Here is an 11782-nt window from a genome sequence, read left to right as displayed (position 1 = left end):
GTATAGAGCTCCAAGGAGATTATGTTGAAAAATAAAAAAAAATTTACCCAAAAAAAATTGTTTTTATACTTCATTCTAAGGACTTATTGAAATACCCTCGTACTAGAACTTTCCCATTAAACAAGTTTAAATGAAATGCAGATGAAGTGCCAAATTTAGAATTTTTAACTTTTATAAATTATAGGGTTCAAAGATTAAGATTCATTAAAAAAATTCTAAGTAATAATTCTCAATGATCTAAAATCTAAATTAAAGAAACAATCAATTAACTTTTAAATTAAATTTTGTTGATTATTTTTAGCTATTTTAAGTTGGAAACTTATATTTTAAGCTGGTGTCTTTGTTGTTCCCACGAGCAGCTAGGGGAAAGGTTCGTCCTGGCTGGGGTCGAGTTGCGGCTCTGTTAGGATCATTCAACATTAAACGCTGAATTTTAGACGCCTAATCCGAACATTTTCAATTTGATCAAGATTTTTAAAGAAATGGAGCTCGAAGTTAACATGAAAATGAGGAGTGCAGCAGCAAAAAAAAAAGAAATGATCGAAAAAGAACAATTCCTTATCGATACAATTTTGACATTCAAAGTCAGATTCATAACTCAGTTTGAGTTCGTTCCTCAGGTTTTACGCAATTTTTTACCAGTACATTTATAAATTAATATTTTACCAGTTTTCAGTAAAAATTTGAGTGAGTTTAAAGTGAAATAAATAGCTGAAATATATGAGAGGAAAATATGTAGCTAATTTCAAAATTTATTTCACTTTATTGAGATAATATTTGTTTAAATAATATTTCATCATTATTATGTATGAACTCTAGCTGAGAAATTAATTACATTAGATTATTTATATTCTAATATTCACAGAAAAAACGTACGACAATGTTTACATCGATTTCAGGTGAAAGATTAACTGGAACAAAAATTAACCTTGCCAGATAAACTTTACATGAATCGAATTAATTTCTGATTTTTAACGTTGCCTGGATAATCTTTCGCCTTATACTTTAATTGCTCGATTTTTGTTCGAGAGGTAGCGAGAATTCTGACGCCAGCGCTATGTATCGTTGTTTATATTCATTTAATTGGAGAGAAACAGGGATTCCCATCTGTCAGTTGCTTTTTGCGCTTTTTGTTAAATGGTAATAAATAAGTTCTAATTTATCTACAATAGTGTACTTTATTTTGGAGGAGATATATCAGTAAGGAAACATTTTTTTCGTGTTTTCTGTTGCTAATTCTACATGTTTTACTGAAATTTGCTCACTTCAACGTGACGCAGTAGATGAGATCAGGATTATTCTCCTAACCTCAGTGAAATTTTCGTCGCAATATGTTTAATTTTTAACCGTTGCAAGTCTTACCTACAACACATTTTAACTTTTGTTTTTTTTTGTGTTATATAGTTGACAATACATATTTCCCATCAATTTTTAAACACGCCTGCATACAAAAATTTATTTTGTACATTTTTGCTGCCAGTCCTAAGCCTGGGTAAAGTGTGCAGGAAAATTCATGGGCAATGTGAATCGACCGTTCGACGTCGAACGACGAAAAGCGGAGAAGGTAAGAGCATGGAGGGGGTAGGTACCACCCGCTGTGTTTTTTTCATATGTTTCATATGTTTTGATCTCTTATTTTTAATTTTTGAAAAGAAAAATAAGTAGAATAAGGAAAAAATATGATTTGTTCATTTAGCTAGTACACAAAGAAAAAACCTAATTTTTGTCTTAAATTAAATTCCATTATGAGAAAGTCAAATATTCGTCGATTTTCGCAACAACTTCGTCAATTTTCCCAAAAAAGGCGATAAAATAACAACAAATGTACGGAAACGCCCTCTGGCGTTTAATGCCGTAAGAGTGACAGAGATGATAATAAAGCACTCTTAGAGCCGCATTTTGCCTATGGACGCAGGTCGCTCCCGCATGAGTTGGACAACTAGATAGTATGTTTGTGTTAATTTCTACCTATTAAATTTTTCTTGCCTTTGTAAGGATACTGCACGAGGACCGAAACGTTGGTAATGCAATTTTATTTTGTTATGTTTTATTATGAATGTCATTTTATTTTAATTTGATGGTAATAAAAATAAAGAAGACAAAAGAAAGAAAAAAGAAGGAAGGGGATGCGGTTAGCTGCCTTCTCATTTTTATTTCCTCTTTTATTTTTCTCCAAAACTTATTTTTAAAATTTTGTCAGATTACAAAAGTTTTTTGTGGTCCAATTTTGGTCATTGGATTCTTGTTTTTTGAACAGGAGTTTGCATTAATTTTTAAACTCAATTATTATTTTAATTAATTAATTCTTCGGTAATATTAATATAAAATTTATTTTTATACAGTATTAAGAAAAAAATACACATAAACCGGTCCAATCGACACTGCTTCTCGGTACCACTTATATTATTTGATACCTCACAAACAATTAAAAAGAAAATAGGAAAAAATTAATTGCCAATTATCTTAAACACAACTATATTATATTTTCTCTTGAGATGGCCTTTGCCAGGCTTTTACATTTTCTTTCCCTTGTGGAACATGAAAGAAATTAAATTTGTCGGAGCAGTTGTCATAACCTAATATTTACATCTAGGGGTAATACACCGCATTACATCAATTTTATTTATTTTAGTGCTAAATTTTGCCGGGAGCGGATACTAATCTGAAAATCTGCAACCGCTCTCAGTTGGATCGCAGTTAAATTTCAAGCGTAATCCCCCGCAGGGATGTTTTTCAGGCTTGTAACCAGTGAAAGATTGGCACCTCCAAGAGCGCTGATAATAAGTGCGAATAGCCTAACAGAAAATTCCGCATTGTGCCTTTGGATGTATGTCGTTCCCATATGAGTTGGAAAATTAGATAGTATGTGTTCTAGAAGCTCTGGGTGTGCATGACATACTCTGTCCCTACCATCGGGAATGTGTTGGCTTAAATTGTGGCGACGATATGCTCAAGTGGAAATGACACCGTCATGACATGTCAAAATGAAACCCTCTAAGCCAGAGTTAAATCCGCGTGATTTAAGAAACCAAACGTTAGCTCATACAACATCGACTGATCCTTCACGTTTCTCTGATATTGAAGTCAAGGCCGAGTTTTTCAGTTGGCATCTACTTTGCTTTGTACGGAAACGCTTCTTCGCCCCTTTGTTCGAGCTTTTCGACTATTTTAAGAAAAGGGTTTCGTTCATTTGCGAATATATGTGCTGTATCCGAAATAACCATGTTGTGAAGACATTAAGGATTAAGTATTCCGCGACCACCTTCACGGCGTGGGATGTAGAGTTGCGGAAGAGAAAACTTAGGTGCATGCTTTTTTTATGCATAATCTTTCGGGTCCCGATATCAAGGGATCTGAACTCGTCCTTTATCCATGGAAACACTCCAAACAAAAAGAGTAATACCAGGAAGGCAAGTATGTTTATTGCAGATACTTTGTTCCTTGCTGACAGTTCGGAAGACCAAATCTCCCAGATGAGGCGTTTGTATCTGCTTCGGAGAGTATCATTTATATATGTCACGTCCTGAATGCGGCTCTGTGGCACGCCCAGGTGTTCGACGAGCTCAGGGTCTTCGGTGATGCTATTAGGTTTTCCTCGTTTTAAATAAAATTTGGCGTACTTTTTAAACTCAAATTCTATTCTAATCTCCTGAAAGTATTCTTCGACCATCATAAGATCTAGGTATAGCTGCTTTTTTTTCTTAGCATAAATATTAAGAACAGGCATGTAAAAGACATGAGTGGCCTTATGCTTTTGATTTTCAAGTTTGCCACAATAGTAACCTTCGGAATGGCGAAGTGCGAGAGAGAATGGCAATAATGTCAACTGGAATTTTTACAAAAAATTAGTTGCTTACATATGAATAGATTTAAAAAAAAAATAAAAGTGTATAATAAGTTTTACGAGAAAAATACTATTAAAACATGCAAAATCGTTGAATTTTGAGTTTAGGAACGTTTTTCCTTTGGGTATGAATGCAATAGATAAATAGACGCCAGTCAATCCGAAGGCTCCACTTTCCCCCTAATTATGGCTATGCTCTGGAGCTTCTTCACACAATAAAGGGAGTTAAAGACAGAAAAATAATAAATTTAAACTGAAAGTAAATAACATTCAATATTGATTGCAGATTTATTAAAAAAATTAAGTAAATATTTACCAGCAAGTTTTTCACTGATTCTTTATCAGAATCATTGGAATTCATTGAATTCATAAGAATACTCATAATTACATGAATTTATATAAACTAAGTTTATCAAAAATAATGCAATGACTCAATTTTAGCTAACACAAAATTATTAAATATTAATAAACATGAAATTGAAAGTATTTCTCAAACATAACATTAATTTATAAGATGCTTGAAATAAATATTTTATTGCCGAAGGTGCGAAATATTTGTCGTTATCGGCTTCCAGGCAAAGACTGGGAGCGAATGCCGGCTCTGCGTGAACAACCCGGAACAAAAGCCGAAAACGCACGAGGCAGAACCGATGGACCTGCATTCGGCCAGTAACGTAAATAGTAAAAAGAAACCATTATTTTTAACTAAGTACAATTTTTCCACCTTGCTACCTTGCAAGCTTCAGAAAAGATCGCAATAATAATCGCAATAAAGCTAACAAATAATAATGAAAAGAAGATAAAAGATATAAAAACAAAGAGTACTCGATATAAATTATGATTCGTTAGAAATAGACAAGATCATAAATTGCGAGATGGGTGGTTCAAACTCAGAATGCGTAATTTTGACGTGAACAACTCTAGCGGCCCCAACTCGTCTTATAACACATTTAGTAACACGGGCCAATTCCCGCTTATCGAGGGAAAGATTGACGTTTCTTAAAAGTACAATACTTCCTACTTTAACATTAGGCTGACGTGAAAACTACTGGGTTCGCTGCTTCAATGATTGTAAATAATCACGAGAACACAAACGCCAAAATTGTTCTAAAATTCTTTGGTAAATTTGCCAGCGAAACAAGAGATTCGCGGATACACCAAGAATCGAAACGGTAAGTACAACTGTTATTGCTGTTCCACAATAATTTTCGTAGGTGAAGCTAAACGCTTTTGACGACTGACACCCATAGCCCGCAAAAATATGGGGCGATGGGAAGATAAAATGCCAAGTCGCCCCATCCGATGCTAAACGAGATAGCAAGATCGGGTTTAAGTGCGGCAATAAACGACTCTGTGGTATAAAAATGAACTACTTCTAAGTAAATTCCTTTTATACAAAAGCAAACAAAAATCCAGATCCAAGCCTTGTGCGACTTTATTTTGCGACCTGAACTGGAGCGCACCAAATATGGACCTGCGTAGTCAACTCCAGTCTGAAAAAAGGTCGTGAAGGTGTCACTCTGGGGATTAGAATCTCGCCCATAAATTGAGTCGCCGTTTCAGTCTTATCACGTGCACACACAAGACAAGGATGGACAATCGTCCTAACCTTACTGTGAGCTCCAATAATTTCGTATTCCTTAGAGAAATAATTTCGCGAGAAAAAGATTAGTATTGAACGTAACGTATCCAGAATAACGAAGAATCATTTATCTCAGTGACAGACAAATATCTAGGAAATATGCGGTGACACGAAGCAAGTGAGACCAAGAGGACTGTCGAGAAAGTAAATTACATTACGAATCATTTTCAATTTCAGTTTTATTTAGTAAGGTAGCGACTACGTCATGTTTTACAGAATTGACAGTTGGTGTATTGCGCTGAGGCTGAGCAGCTGAAGATGTAGAAGGCCATGCTAGGTCTTCCCACCAAAGAGAAAAAGTTAGTAAATCTTTTGCTGAGAGGCTACGCAAGGCGTTATCAACGGCGCTCTGTTTGCTGGGTACGTGACTCAACAAAGCAGAGAATAATTTAGTTTGGATGGTATATACACGATTAGCGTTAAAAACTGTCAAAGTAGCTGGCTTCTTCTTCAGCCGAATAAGTACTATCGAAGTATTCGTTCAACAGAAAATAGGCACATTAGCCCATTGAAGAGAGCTGACTACGAATGGAATGAGCAATGTCAATAGAGTAGCAGCACATAGTTCAAAGTGTGGAATACTCAAAGTCTTGATCGGGACAACCTTTGTGTTGGCGATAAGAAGTTTAACTACAATTTCACGTGATTCTGAAATGACACGCGAATAGACAACCGCACAATAAGCATGGCGAAATTCTTTAAAAAAGTCGTGCATTTACGTGGAATTAGTATCGCTACCACAGGAAGTCCTTGGAATTAAAATGCGCGATAATGCCGGTAATTTACAGAAAAAAATCATACTATTCTTGTAAAAGGTTGGAGAGAAGCGTATGGTCCGAATCAATTTTTGTACCCAGAGTTTTTGAAGTAAAATCTTTGCAACGATGAGAACTGTGGATAGCCAACCCATTTGGGTCATATAGTACAACCTTGAAAATGCTGACAGAATTGAACGTTTTCTAGAAATCTCATGATGAATGTCATTATTGTGAAAACAAAATGCATCATCTGAAGGACTTCATAAAATATGGAGATGAGCACATTCTATGTTACCGAGTTCAGCTAAAAAATCTGAACAGTCCTATACGCAAACAGTCATTAAGCGAGATTTTGGTGTTAAAGTAGGTCTGGATGCGTTAAATACAATCCTCAACTTTATAGTTTGACTGTGATGTCGAAGAACAGGGTGATGTGGGATAAATACTCGGAAATAATCATCATCAATGGGACCAACGTAGGACATGTGACCAAGTAATACAGAATCTTGCATAGATTCATGATATTTAATAGAAACATTCTCATTTTGTTCAAGACGTTTTTTTAAATATAATACCGAAGAAAATGCAATATCGCGAGAGTTGCCTAGTTACCTTGAGATGGGACGAAATTGCATTCCCATTTTCAAAACTAGCTTTCTTTTCCAAAACATTTCAAGAATAATCTGACAAATGCTTTAAAACATCCAAAAGGAACTTGAAACATTCTTGTCTCGATGCAAAAGGGACTGGTGCGATTTTTTACGATAAGAAAACAATCTTTTTTTTTATACATACCTCGATAATGTTTTCCTAAATAATTGAAAATCGAGAATTTGAGCAAATATTATTTGTTGCGTTCATCCAGAGCATTATTTTCAAATATAGGACATGCATAAAGATTTTTTTTCTCTTTGCACAAATACGCGTGTCGAGAAATTTGTTAAACTGTTTGAGAGACGGAGGATCAGTTGTATCGCACGTGGATATTTGCCATTGATCTCGTGAGGTTTTATCTAATTTGCCAATCAAGAGAAAAACCAACAAATCTTGCCATTTACAATAATTTAACCGTTTAGAATCTGAAAGCAACTCATGTTGGATAATGAGAGAAGAAAATAAATCTCTAAAAGAACGCCAACCGCAATATGTACTCGAAAACCCGGAAACAAAATGCTGGGAGGCTTGAGTGTAGACGCAATATGTCGATTGACGCTCTGCTTTACTTCATAACCTTGAGATGTCGAACCAGGGTCCATATCCTGGATGCGTGATAAAATGTCATCTATTACCTGTTCATAGTTTACCTCCATCTTGACGAAAGAGTCAGGATTGTAAAAATCAGGATCTGTCCCTTCTTGTTATCCGCATCGGCTAAAAGAGGCGAATTCGACAGCAATAATTTGATTCGCTCTGCATATTTCCCAAAGTTCCTGGAGATTCGATCAGTGTTTAACTAAGGTACATTAAGCTAGCACCTCCACAATCGAATTTTTGAATTTTTCATAGCTCAGAATTTTGGGCTATTTTTGGGCTGCAATAAAAATTTTTGGGTTCCTTTACTTTTTTCAAAAAATCAATTTTCTTGTAACTAGCAGTGTTTGAGGCGGATTTTCATTGGCCACAATGCGGTCAGCAATTCGATTTATTGATGCATACAGGGAATCTTGCTCTTTGAGTATTCAAACATAATCGAATTCTGCCATTGCGATGAAAGTGGACTAAAAGACACAGACTTCATTAAAAATTTCATTTCAACAATTGGCAGCGTCTTTTATCAGCAAAACGTGAGTGTAGCAACTGTGCAATATGGCGGCACTTCAGAATCTCAGCATTCGAGACAAGCAGGTTTGGTCAATTGAGCATCCACTTTAAGATACTTGAGATAAAGAGTTTATTGCTGAAGGTGCACATAAAAATCTTATAGCGGAGAAAAGTTGCGAAACATTTGTCGTCAGCCGTGTCCAGACTGGAAGCGAATGCCGGAGTGGCGCGAACTAACCCGAAAGAAGCCAAAAACGCACGAGACAGAACCGATGGGGCTGCATTCGGCCAGTAGCGTAAATAGTAAAAAGAAAAAAGTATTTTAAACTAAGTAAAATTGTTCTTTTTTCTTTTATACATCGAGAAATAAATACTAAACAAGTAGAAAAAGTGAAAACTTTGCAACAAATGCGTAGTTCTGCTAATTTTCTTTTCAAACACAAAAATCACAGTGGTTTTAAATTTTGATACAGCTTATAATATTTTTGAGTCTAATTTCATTAATTCGAAAATGTATTTTTTTTGGACCACCCTTATACTTATACGCAATAAAAATAAGCGCTTCTAGCCAAACTCGTTGATCATCAATCATTTGGAAATTTTTTATCAAGCTGGCAACGTTTCTCTTCGGATTTGACGGCGGGTGACGTCACACCACGTGTTTCAAGCCACGAGAGCGCCACATTCTCGTTTAAAAAACGTACATTTCCGTTTGATATTTTTTTACATTTTTATAAATTATTATAAAAGAAAAAATTAAAAAATTAAGTTTTTATTTCATATTTGAATTCTTTAAGAGTCAAAGTTTATAAAAAATTTAATTATAAGGCAAACACAATTTCTATTGATGGCTCTTATTGATTTTATCTTAAATTTTGTTTAGTATTCTATTTTAATCAAGAAAATAGTTCTTTCAATCACAGAAATCGTAATAAATAAACAATTTCTTCAAGGCAAAGGAGAAGACAAACATTATTATTCTAAGTTATGCAAACATTTATTTACAATTGAGGCAAAAAGGTTCAAGAAACGTTATTTCAAATTGATGGAAAAAAATTCTCTGGATATAAAAAATAATTTAAACACTGTATGAGTAAAATTTTATATTTTATTATTTTACTGAATTCTTAAAGAAGAATTATTTTGAATTAACAAGAATCATATTTTTCATAGGTCATCAAAATAAAAAAAAGAACATATGTATATATATATATATATTTATATATTTAATGCTTAATATACAATATACAGGATGATACACACACACATACACCCCCACACACGCAGGGTGGATACGCTGGGGCTTACCAAAAAGTATGCAACTCGGCATACACTCCCATAATAATAGCATTAGCGTGTAAGCCATGTTGCATTTTTAAGGCCTTAATGGCGTTGGTTAAATATGGCTTAACATTTTTTTGATAAGTATGACACTGACTTAATATAGAAAAAACTGACATGTCCTGTGTGTGCGTGTTGTAACTGTAGTTGTAATCAGCCACCAGGCTACCTGTCACCTTCGCGCCACGCAAGTTATCGGGGCGCCCTTCCTTATCGATTGAGGGTCCAGACTACGAGTCTCAAAGGGAAAGGCCTCTTCTGCGATATTGACTTTTTACTGAGACTATCATATATCGATAGCGCGGAAAAAATAATTAGACACGTGCCCTGGCTTTTTTTGTAAGTTGACCTTTGGAAGAACTATAAGCGTTTGCAAATCACGTTAGCCACGGTGGCCGAACGTCTACCGATTCGCGCGCTTCAACTTCCACCAAGTATCTCCGATGCAGTAGTAAACGTCCTGGCTGACATCCTATTGTAGACATGTTAAATAATAGTTTTTAATTCTTCACCGGCGATCAAATTTTGTTTCAAAAATATTACTGCGAAAAAATACATTGAATCCGAGAGATAGGGCTCCTAGGGTTTGTTCTTCCAAAATTTAACGTCGTGCAGCGGGGACGGATGTGAGAAGCTGTTGGGGGGGGGGGGGGGCTCACTTACACTTGACCGTTTACATTTGGAATGGACCTTTGACTGGTGAGTTAGGTCTAACGTCAGCCCCACAACCGGCTGATTCTCATTCTTTCTGTAGCTGCAGGAACAGAAGATCACCAAATACGTGATAATCTACGACAATCGTCTTCACTAAGGACAAATTCGGCCGCAAATAATCATTTGCCATATGTCTCGTTTCCACCATCACGACCCTTTACTCAGCTATAAGAGTAAGACGGACTTTTTCCGTGCCGAATCAGGCGTCGTAGTAGTGGAATCGAGTGACGGCCTATTTTTGGGGCTGACCTTGGACCTAACTCCCAAGAAAAAGGTCGATTTCGAATTTAGACAGTCAAGTGTGAGTGAGTAGCGTGCAGCCCCCAATAGCTCCTCTCACTCAGCCCCACTACGGCGCGTCAAATCTCGAAAGAACCAACTCTGGGAGCCCTATCTCTCGGATTCATTGTATTTTTTCCCAGTAATATTCTTGAAAAAAATTTAATCGCCGGTGAAGCATTAAAAACTATTATTTAACATGTCTGCAATAGGAAAAAAAATCGACAAATATATTTGAACCAAAGGCAGCGTGGTCGCCAGCCAGAATTGTTACCACTGCATCGGCAATACTTGGTGGAAGTTGAAGTGCGCGAATCGGTAGACGTTCGATGATGACGATTGATGATAGTCTGATTAAAAATTCAATGTAGCAGAAGAAGCTTTTCCCTTTAATACTCGTATCCTGGACCCGCGGTAAATAAGGAAGGGTACCTTGATACCGTGCGTGGCGCGAAAGTTACAATCATCAAGTCGTGGCCCTTCGAAAACATGATAGGTGTCGAGAATTCATCTATGATGTCAGAATTGTGAGTAGAAAAATAAATTTGCGAACGATTCACACCGTTCAAATGCTTTCGTCTGCTAACCGCTAATTTTTTTCATTTGCAGAATTAATATTTTTGTGGAAATAATGGTTTCCTTAACAAAAGTTTTGATTTTTCAAAATTTTATTGATCCGTGAAGCTCGCAAAACCCCGAATATTTGACAAGTTTTTTTTCTTGTGTTTTTTACCTGTAAAAAAATGAATGTCAGATTTAACGAATACCCTTAAAAGAAAAGTTTTCTTGCTTCAAAATCTTACATTCGAACATCTTTGGTATGAAATTTCTTAAGCTTTGGAGGTTTCTAGTGCTTAATTTCATAGTATTCTAGTTTTAAATTAAAACATTTTCATATCTCAGGACAATTTCAGTATTAAATCTTTCAAAATTTTAAAGTTTCATTTTTAAAGAAATGATTTTATTTAGATTAGAATAGTTTACATTGTTTGGTTTTAATTTTATTTACTTTTAAATTAAATAATTTTGGATTTTAATACAGTTAAAAGTATTTAAAATTGAAGAATTTAAAATTGCAAATCGTTAAAAGTGAAGAATTTTGATTTTTAAATGGCTAAAAACTAAAAAGAAAAGTGTAGCAGGCTATCGAAAGAACCTGCTAATTGATTAATGCACCCGCAAAGACGCAGCATTCTGTGGACATCTGAATATCAAATGATCTGATTTTCAGACAAAAGTATCTTTTGCACACTCAAGTCTTGCTATCATTTTGAAGCAAGACTTCGACCTTCGACTTGAGTTCGACTTAGTGATGTGTTGAGTTCGTCTCCAAGCCATCGATGTCTGGCTGCGTTTCAAAACTGACTCGACAAATAAGCCTTCGTCATACTTTTATGGTTACGAGAGGTAAGACACGCCGCCTTACCAATACAATTATAATAC

At 35.4% G+C, this 11782-nt stretch overlaps 1 protein-coding gene across 1 annotated transcript in view; it reads right to left on the bottom strand.

Moving 5' to 3' along the window:
* The window catches only part of LOC117175527, a 69760-nt gene that overhangs the window by 51793 nt on the left and 6185 nt on the right, over positions 1-11782 (bottom strand). The gene's annotated exons all lie outside the window — the stretch shown is intronic.

This window comes from Belonocnema kinseyi, chromosome 6 (genome assembly GCF_010883055.1).
Source record: "Belonocnema kinseyi isolate 2016_QV_RU_SX_M_011 chromosome 6, B_treatae_v1, whole genome shotgun sequence".
NCBI classification, from domain to species: Eukaryota; Metazoa; Arthropoda; class Insecta; order Hymenoptera; family Cynipidae; genus Belonocnema; species Belonocnema kinseyi.
Note: the sequence above shows the minus strand (reverse complement) of the source record. Positions and strands in the feature narration are given on the sequence as shown.